The following is a 10,369-nucleotide window of genomic DNA, read 5'->3' on the forward strand; positions in this document are numbered from 1 at the left end:
ACAATTTGTTTATATGCACTGAGTTGCCCCATATAACAATACCGTAGCGCAGGACAGACATGACATAACCGTGATAAGCCACTAGTGCTGCATCAAGCGATACTGTCCGCCTAAGACGACGCAAAGGATATACAAATTTATTAACTTTAGTACAAATGTCCTCGATTTGGTTTTTCCAATCACAATGTTCGTCAAATTGGATACCTAAAAATGTTGTACTATTTACGATGTCAATTTGTTCGTTATTATAGATGATATTTAATTTTGTACTATGTCCTCTTTTAGTTTTAAATTGCATACACGTTGTTTTTTTTATATTTACACTTAAATTATTGCTTTCTAACCAATAAATAGTTTCAGTTAATGATTTGTTAACTTCCGATTCATGTGTCTGCTTATCATCACATGGAATAATTATAGTGGTATCGTCAGCGAAAAGTATTGATGGGTGCGATAGGTTTACTGGGAGATCGTTTATATATAACAGAAATAATAGTGGGCCCAAAATGCTGCCCTGGGGAACGCCATACCTATTATTTTCATAATCAGACACATACAGATTAATGTTTTCACCAATTTGCTTTTGAATTATTGTTTTTTGCATTCTATTGTCTAAATAAGATTTAAGCCATTGATGCAGCTGTCCGCGTATTCCGTAATGCTCTAATTTATTTAATAATTTTTCATGATTGACTAAATCAAACGCTTTGGACATGTCAAGAAAGAGAATTGTTACAGATTTTCCCTTGTCAACTGAATCTAGTATCATTTTAACTAGCTCAAACATCGCAGTTGTGGTAGATTTATTTTTTCTAAATCCGTGCTGAGCGTTATTGATGATATTAAAACGTTCAACAAAATTATTAATTCTATTACAAATAACTTTTTCATAAATTTTCGATAGAACGGAAATTAAAACAATTGGTCTATAGTTGTTGGCTTCCTCTTTTTCCCCTTTTTTATATAGCGGCTTTATAATTGACAGCTTCAGTCTGTCGGGAAAGATACCTTGTTCTATTGATAAATTGATAACATGAGTCAATGGGTTAGACAAGAATATAGACGAACATTTTAGTAAATGCGTGTTTAATTCGTTCGTGTTATGGCCGCTATGGCGTATCTTGCCTGTCTTCTACTCAGTCTGTTAATCTTGTTTGGAAAACAAGCTCCAGTTGCGCCCAAGAATTTCTTGGAGTGCCTTAGACCCTCCCATTCGGCCGCAGATTTTTTCTTGGCATATGTTGATAGCGCCATGTTCACCACACATGGTGCAAGCGCTATACATGGTTCAGGATCGATGAATCTTCGTCCGGATCCCTTGCGAGCTAGCTCGTCAGTCGTCAGCATTGGTTAGTAGATAGTTTAATCTAATAGATAGTTTACAACGAATGTTCATGACATGGAGTTAATGGGTATTTTAAAATAAATACGACTGTATTATCGATACACTTCAGTCCTGTCTGTCTAAATCATATTGTTTAGGTAATACACAGAAAAATAAAATAAAATACAGTAAATTACAGAGGAAGTACAAGAGGATGGAGCTTCGGGCACAGGAAGTTCATAAATAAAACTCCGCATTATTTGTGATCACCGTTATATTACTTTTCTCTTTGTAGGGTTGTTACTGGCCAGACCTGAACAGCTAGTAGGGACAGGATGCAATTTTCTCCTCGGGGAAGGGGATACAAATTTATCTGGTCCCACAGCTTTATCAATTCCCCGAGCATTGGCGCACAATTGCAAATACTTAGTATCCAAATAATATGTGTAATAACGATAATCTGGTGAAACCTGAAAAGGAAAAAGTATCTAAATACTTGAACCTTGCTCACGAGATTACCGCCATGTGGCATGTTGAGCCGACCGTTGTTGTTCCGATCGTCGTTTCAGTCAATGGTCTTCTCGCGAAACGCTTCGACCTAAGAAGCTTTCGCTTGGTTGTTGGATCAAGGGTCGGATACAGAAGGCAGTATTCCTTGAAACGGCGCGTATTGTGAGGAGGTTTCTTACTCTGGAGCCCTGACCACGCTTGGGCATTCAAAAGCCCCGCAAGCGGAGGGTGGAAGTTTTTTTTTTTTATATAATTTTTTAACACTCGACAGCGTGACAGACAGACAGACAGGCGGATAACAAAGTGACCCTATACCTAAAATCTCAGTTTAATGTAACAAAAATATGGACGTATTAATTTATTCTTAAGCATTGTTAATAATTAAAAAAATAAAAGAAAAATAATAATAATATAATAAATAGTCGTTTGTGTTATAATAAATGGGGGTAAACTTCTCCTATTCCATGTTCCCGTGCTTTAGCATATAGATCGGTTAATTATTTCTCTTGTCAGGGAATATAAGCCGGGGATATAATTTTTGTCTCCTACCTGTGAAAAAAGAAAATGAGAAAATATAGATATCATAATTTGAAATGACCTTTGCCGGGTATCGAAACCGACGACCTATAGTTTATGAACCACAGCGGTTGGCACTGCGCTAGGATAGTCACTGTAAATTATTTAAATAGCCGCGACACGAAATCGCATCGCACCCGTCACGTCGTCGCATATCAACGTGTTACGGGAGACGCGCGTGCGCATCTCCCGCCCGCCCAGTCGCCGGCCGCCCGCCCTGCACTGTGCACGCACCTCAACAACAAACCAGGTCAGATCACAACACATTAAATATTACCCCATACTACTATTAAAAACCCAGATGTTTTATTACATAAAGTCGTATTCATATTGACCAGATGAATGAGTACAGTGCGATAGGTTATTTCCGTCCTGCATTTTCATAATGCATCTCGCTGGATGTTGGGACTGTAATTAACTAAAACGGGCGGCTTTTGCAGTTTTTAGGCCCGCTCCAGACACAGCTATAATACTTCCACTCTGTGTATTATTATTTCGAGCGTTAACAAAATAACGAAGTTTTATTCCAGCTTAGTGTGAGGTTTTAATATTTAAACTGTCTTGAGTTTAATCCTTTTACGTACTTGCGTGGAAGTATTTACAGATAGTAAATAATGTAGACATCTGCTGGTATATATTGAATCTTAGTAGTTAGGTACAAGTTGTGTTATGAAGTGACAATAGCGGCATAAAGAATAAAGGGAAATGATATATAAACAGTTACACATACTATTAAGGTTTAGATTAATCTAATTTACTTAAAATATTGGGATTGTGTATAAATTCCATCACGAATGTATTAATACAAAATCACGTTAATGTAATAATTACAATATGCAATACGTGCTAACAATAACTTCCTTAAAAGCTAAGAAATTTTAACATAATACTGAAACGTCTTGTTTATACATATTTTAATTATATTTTTGTATTGGTATATGAATGAAAAAACCGGACCAGTGCTACTTTGACTCGCCCACCGAGGGTTTCGTACAAATTTGTATACATACTCGTACCTATTATTAAGAAAATAACGTTGCTTAAACTCGATGATTGATTACGTACTTTAAATAGACGCTATATTTTTCATGATTCTATAGAAAAGTATAGTTTACAGTCTGTACTTGAAGTATCAGACGATACTAATTTGTCAATTTCCATAGTTCCAGATCAACAAAAAGTACCCTAGATATTTTGAGAGTGTCGAATTGATGTTTATTCCGACATAAACGGCCGTATATTTTTGCAAGTTAACTTGAGTTTGATTTTTTCACAACTTCAAAGGGACTATAGACTTGATTATATGATTGATCGTGTGTTCTCGACAGCGTGACAGACAGACAGACAGGCGGATAACAAAGTGACCCTATACCTAAAATCTCAGTTTAATGTAACAAAAATATGGACGCACAATATATCGAATATATTTAAAAGAGCATTGATTGTGTAATCTTACAATCATTTTTTGGAAAAAACGTCGACGTTATGCAAAAAAAAAATTACAAATCACTTTGTTTCAAATAACGATTTGAATTAAGCACATTAATGTATTTATTCAGTTTTAAAAGAACCTCCAATCGTTCTATCGACCGCTCATTCAATCAAATCCAATGTACTTTATTATACACTATTATTGGAAGTAAGTAATGGTACGATAGGCGGCCATTTCGCCTAAAAGCAATCTCTACCAGCCAACCTACAGGAGGTCTCATAATTGTACACAAAATATTATTTAAATATCATTATTTACAACAAATTACAAACATAGCTAATTAATAATTAATTAAGCATGATAAACTTAACATGATATTTTTATATGCACGTGTATTAAACACGTACACATATAATAAAAAAAATATAATAGAATATACTTATGATATACTAGCTGTTGCCCGCGACTTCGTCTGCGTTTGATTATTTTTTTTGATGTGGCATTAAATTTAGTTGTAGATCTAAAACAAAATTAAAGTATTCAGTATCGCTAAGCCTTAAATGAGGGGTTTGCTGCTGTCCGCTGAGGAGTTCTGTCCTCTATCTCCAACCACAGCTTGGGCAAAATTAAACACATATTATAACCACTATAGTACAACAATAATTATTTAACTCGGTTATAATTTGTCGGAGTTATCGTGTTAAATCGTCAAACACTCATCCCCTCTCCCAAAGGAACCGAGCTTAATGTCGGGATAAAAAGTATCCTATATTACTTCTAACACTTCCAAGAATATGTGTACAAAGTTTCATGAGAATGGGTTAAGTAGTTTTTGCGTGAAAGCGTAACAAACAAACTTACATTGATATTTATAATATTAGTAGGGATATATACAATAAATATTTTTATATAATACTAGCGTCAGCAAAATCTAGATTTTGCTTTATTTTATTTAACCAATAAACTTTCATCATTAAATATTTTTTTAATTTAAGTCTCATAGTATATTAAATCATTTATTTCTCTCCGTATTCATTCTCTTCTATTCTCTTCTCGAGCGGATGAAGATCATTATCTACACCCATGTACACCCAACAATAGAATATCATCATAGTAAATAAAAGCTGTATTTGACAGTTTGACAGTTCAAAAATAGGAGTGCTCCGATCGTCACCGAACTTTACAGGATTACTCGCCAGGTCAATCCGGAGATTCCCTGAGAGTTCCATTGAAATCGTTCCAGCCGTTTCGGAGCCTGTACGGAACATACCCACACACTTTCTCTTTTATATATATAGATAGATTTTAACAGGGTAATTCCTTGTGAAATGTACTAGTACTTAAACGTCCTTCAGCATCATTTCGTAATTTGGTTACACGTTGTATATGTATGAATACGCTGTTTTGTTAGGGCTTCTCCGTTTTATGTACATTTTGTCGTGTACATCGTCATCATCATATCAACCTATTACCGGCCCACTACAGGGTATGGGTCAACTGCCACAATGAGAAGGGCCGTAGTCCACCTGGCTGGCCCAGTGCGGATTGGTGGACATTCTTTGAATGAATATTCTTTTGTGTCGTGTACAATCCTCGTACTCGTTATAGACTCGCTCGACGTCATCGTCAACCCTCTGTGGGAATATTATATATCGCTTTTTATTGATACTGCCAATATATTTTAAAATAACTTCAAAAGTCCAAGATATTTGACGCGAAAATTGTTCCTAGGTTAGTACCAATTTTTGTTTTTTTGTGACTTTCCGGTTCATCTTATTATGTAATTGAGGAAAAAATAATACAACATTTCTGAGACTGTGTTTTACTATTGAGAATCAGAGAGGATTCGCAATCGGTTGGGCAAATATTTATTAATGTAGCGTGAATCGAAATAAACGGACGTACGACAGTTTTATCCGAACTCACGTGTTCATTGTACCTATTGTAGATATAGGATCATAAATAAAGTGAGTTGGCAGGGAAACAGGAGTGCCGGCATATGTGTGTCAAGTTCGCCGGTGAAATGTACATCTAATGGTTATTTGACGTTACCGCATTTGTGTAGCGGCTTTTTTTTTATAGATTTTTAGTGGAACTGCGTTTGGCGCTTCACGTCATTAAAGTTAATTCAAGGCTAGTTTTGGTCGGTATAATCGTCGCAGCCATATATATTTATTTATTTCATTAAATACCGTAGGCCACAATCTTATCTGGCAGCTAAACTATGTTTTTGTCACAGAACTATGAACATACAGAACTCTGATTCAGCTATCATTGCTCGTTGCACTAAAATTCCAAATTTCAAAATTCAAAATTCATTTAGGTTTTAAGTAGGCCTAATATAAGCACTTTGAAACGCCAAGTATGCTGTGTGTAGTTACTCTACCACCAGTTCGGAAGGCAGATTCTACCGAGAAGAAGCCGGCAAGAAACTCAGCAGTTGCTCTTTTCCAACATCAACAATTTACATTTTATAATTTAACATTAATTTTTCTATCTTGTGAGAGATGCAAGCGGAGCTGGATGCTTCCAAGCACTGCATGCAAATATGTCTAAAAAAACATGGTGTGTGAAACCCCGCGCACCTCTCACGTCACACCCACATAATGTTGCTAGCTCACAAATTTTTCCTACTTTTTTACGATTTTATGTCATCAACTAAATGGAATGAAGTGACAAATCGCGTTTTCGAGGAACATTACTAAAGTGGAGTGGTTTTTGATGCTTCTATATTATTCGCGTACACGGTTTCTGTTAATTCTGTGGATGTTGTCTAAGTTGGTAGCGGGCTAATGGGTATAGCTCTGAATATTAAATCCAAATCCCTAATAGGTTTCTTCGCAACATCGCTAAAAAAAAATGTTACAGAATACGACAGTTGTTAAACCTCTATAGCGTGGACGTCAATTCTGGCGACTGGTGAGACACTTCACGACAACTGATGCTAATTCCCTCAAGGCCAAGAAAAAAAACCGTGACTAATCGCCCCTCTAACATAAACAAAACGTACGCACATCTTTATAGATCTCTTATATCTCCCTCTCGTCTTATGTTGGGATAAATGAAGCACGCGAATTATTCAAAATAACTTTCAAAGTCAAATATTTCTTTATTCAAATAAGCACATAGATGGCACTTTTGATACTTTATTATACACAAAATGTGTACATAGCAGTGATGGCGATAACTACAATCGTAAACTTAAAACTTAAGCTACGAGGGTTCCAATCGAGCCCTGGTCTAAGAAGAAGCCCACAACATACTTAGCCGGGTGTTCTTTTTGTTTTCACCATCTCACATTGTCATTAATATTTAAGAAGCAACCTGGTTAGATCAATTGTTCACACCCAAGCTTTTTTATCGTTTACGTAATCCTCTATACTATAATATTACTTTTCTAAAAGCTTTCGCTTAATACAAACTTTGAACTTCTTTAGTGAACATCCCCAAGATATCAACCGGTATTTTATTGTAAAATTGTATAAATAAATAAATAATAATATAAATAAATATACTACGACAATACACACATCGCCACCTAGCCCCAAAGTAAGCGTAGCTTGTGTTATGGGTACTAAGATGACTGATGAATATTTTTATGAATTATATATACATAAATACTTAGAAAATACATATAAACACCCAGACACTGAAAAACATTTAATGCTCATCACACAAACATTTTCCAGTTGTGGGAATCGAACCCACAGCCTTGGACTCAGAAAGCAGGGTCGCTGCTCACTGCGCCAGTCGGCCGTATACAATTTCCTTTAAATGAATTACTTATTTTGTGTAGTCTAGTGTACTGCACTGCAAGTTTATTTTTGCTTCTAACGTTCAAATTATTGCAGTCACATTTTCTTTTAAATTTTGATACAGTTTTGTGAACATACATTAAATTTTCAATTTTTTTTTCTTATTAGCTCCAAAAGGAGTACGGTAGGAGTCTATCATAATCATCGAGTAGGGTTTAGGCCGTAGTCTACCACGATGGCTAAGTGCGGATTGGTGGACTTCGCATTCCCTCGTGCGTGGTGACGGCTGATCAGTAAACAGTAATCACGGCCCCTCCTCTTTCCGCGGGTTTCGAAGGAGGCGACCAAGCGAATCCACAATATTTATTCATTTATTTATTGTTATTAGGTACACAAATCGAACTAAATGTAGATTAAAATATAAATAATAAAGAGTTCCGTTCTAAGCTAAAACCCAGTATGTGTACACAACTTAGAATTAAATTAAACCATAAGTAAAAATGAAATGAAATTTAAATTAAAGTTGAAACAAAAAATATATTAGAGAATTCTTTTAAATCATTTAAAAACAAGTTAAAAAAGCATTGTTTACATTTTTTTTTGTCGTTGAATTTGTTTTGTATCACACTAAACTAGATAATAAATTACCACTTTCTTTATGTTAATTTTTAATTTCTCACGGTTACGTGGATTAGTGGTTAACAATTTGCTTTTTAAAAATATTTATCTTTTTGTTAAAAATGACAATATTACGATTGCTTGATACTAAAGCTTTATAAAGGCGGCACATGTGAACGATGGGATTGTAAAAGAAGTTCAAGAACAATACTTCCGCCTTTGGTTCGGAAGTGGACCTAAGGTGATTATGGGCAAACCCACCCATAATCACCACGCTGGGGAGACGGGTACCTACGTATATCGTAGAAGACGGTAGTAGTAGTAGTGAGTAATATGCTGCCTACTACTACGTAGGTTTACGTCTATTAGTAAGGCATCCAATATTTTTGTTAATAACATTACGTTACTCTAGGCGACCTAGTGAGCATGCAGCTTCTAAGCATGCAGCGTTTGGATGATAGTAAATAATATGTCATATTTTACATGTAATGTAGGTACGCATCAAAAGTGCCATCTATGTGCCTATTTGAATAAAGAAATATTTGACTTTGACTTTAAAAATAATACGACAATACACACATCGCCACCAAGGCCCAAAGTAAGCGTAGCTTGTGTTATGGGTACTAAGCTGACTGATGAATATTTTTATGAATAATATTCATAAATACTTAGAAAATACATATAAACAACCAGACACTGAAAAACATTCATGCTCATCACACAAACATTCTCCACTTGTGGGAATCGAACCCACGGCCTCGGACTCAGAAAGCAGGGTCGCTGCAAACTGCGCCAATTGGCCGTCAATATCATAAATAACGAGTCGTCTTTAACGTAAACTATAGCGGTTTTGATAGTTTATTTAATATATCAAGTGTTTTAGACTGCCTATGTCGATTGGGAGCGCGTTCCAAAGTTCAATATCTTACACTGTAGTTGGTTGGTAGTGGGTTGATGTGATGATGATGATAAAACGCTCCTTTCTCGGACGAAATCTAGTGATTAGCATGTTATATACCATTCAACTACGATCACGCAACAATAAATAACTGAAATCTAGTGATTACCATGTTATATACCATTCAACTGCGATCACGTAACAATAAATAACTGAAATCTAGTGATTACCATGTTATATATCATTCAACTGCGATCACGTAACAATAAATAACTGAAATTTACTGATTAGCATGTAATATACCATTCAACTGCGATCACGTAACAATAAATAACTGAGGCCACTAATGGCGATAAATTGTCTATTTCCGAGCACAACTGAGCCACAGTAAATATATAAGCGACAGACTGAGCTATGGTCATAATCATCATAATCCCTATGACGGGCCAACTACAGGGCACGGGTCTCCTCCCTCATTGAGAAGGGGTTAAGGCCGTAGTCCAGGCCGGCGAAGTGCGTATTGGTGGACTCCAAATACCTTTGAGAACATTATGTAGAACTCTCAGGCGTGCAGGTTTCCTTACGATGTTTTCCTTCACCGTTGAAGCAAGAGATATTTTGATCGCCATGCTGGCCCAGTGCGGATTGGTGGACTCCGCACACCTCCGAGAACATTATGGAAATTGCTTGCATTGCGAGCAGGTTTGGCATTGCTCACCATGTTTTCCTTCACCGTAGTTAGTAAGTTAGTTAATAAACCACTAGAGTACACTTTTTATGTTATGATTTTGGAAACGAATAATAAATTAATTTTAAATCTTAGATTCCAACAATCCGCTCTTTTACAATCCTAGTTTTTCTGAGTGGTCAAAATTCATCCATAATTAATTTTAATTATAAGTTTGAACATTATTAAGGCTCTTTTGCTTAGGACTATACTTTTTTAATCACAGATTACGCCAAGGCGATATTTGCCTTTTTTTTTAATTAATTACAATTCGCAAAAGATTTAAAAAAGAGTATTTGTACGTCAAATTTAATTTCGTAACGCGTGCAGAAGTTAGCCTGTAAACAGGGTGTAAAATGTTTAAGTTTTAGTATTGTATAATATATTTTATTCCATATGAACCCTGGGATGTCACAGGGAGTACCTACTCGAAATACAAGATGTCAATGTGACACACATATACTCGCACCGTGTTTCACAAGTAGAGACGCGCCGAGTATCTATGTGGTATCGCGCGCATTCGAACTAT

This window comes from Pararge aegeria, chromosome Z (assembly GCF_905163445.1).
Source record: "Pararge aegeria chromosome Z, ilParAegt1.1, whole genome shotgun sequence".
In the NCBI taxonomy this organism is placed as follows: Eukaryota; Metazoa; Arthropoda; class Insecta; order Lepidoptera; family Nymphalidae; genus Pararge; species Pararge aegeria.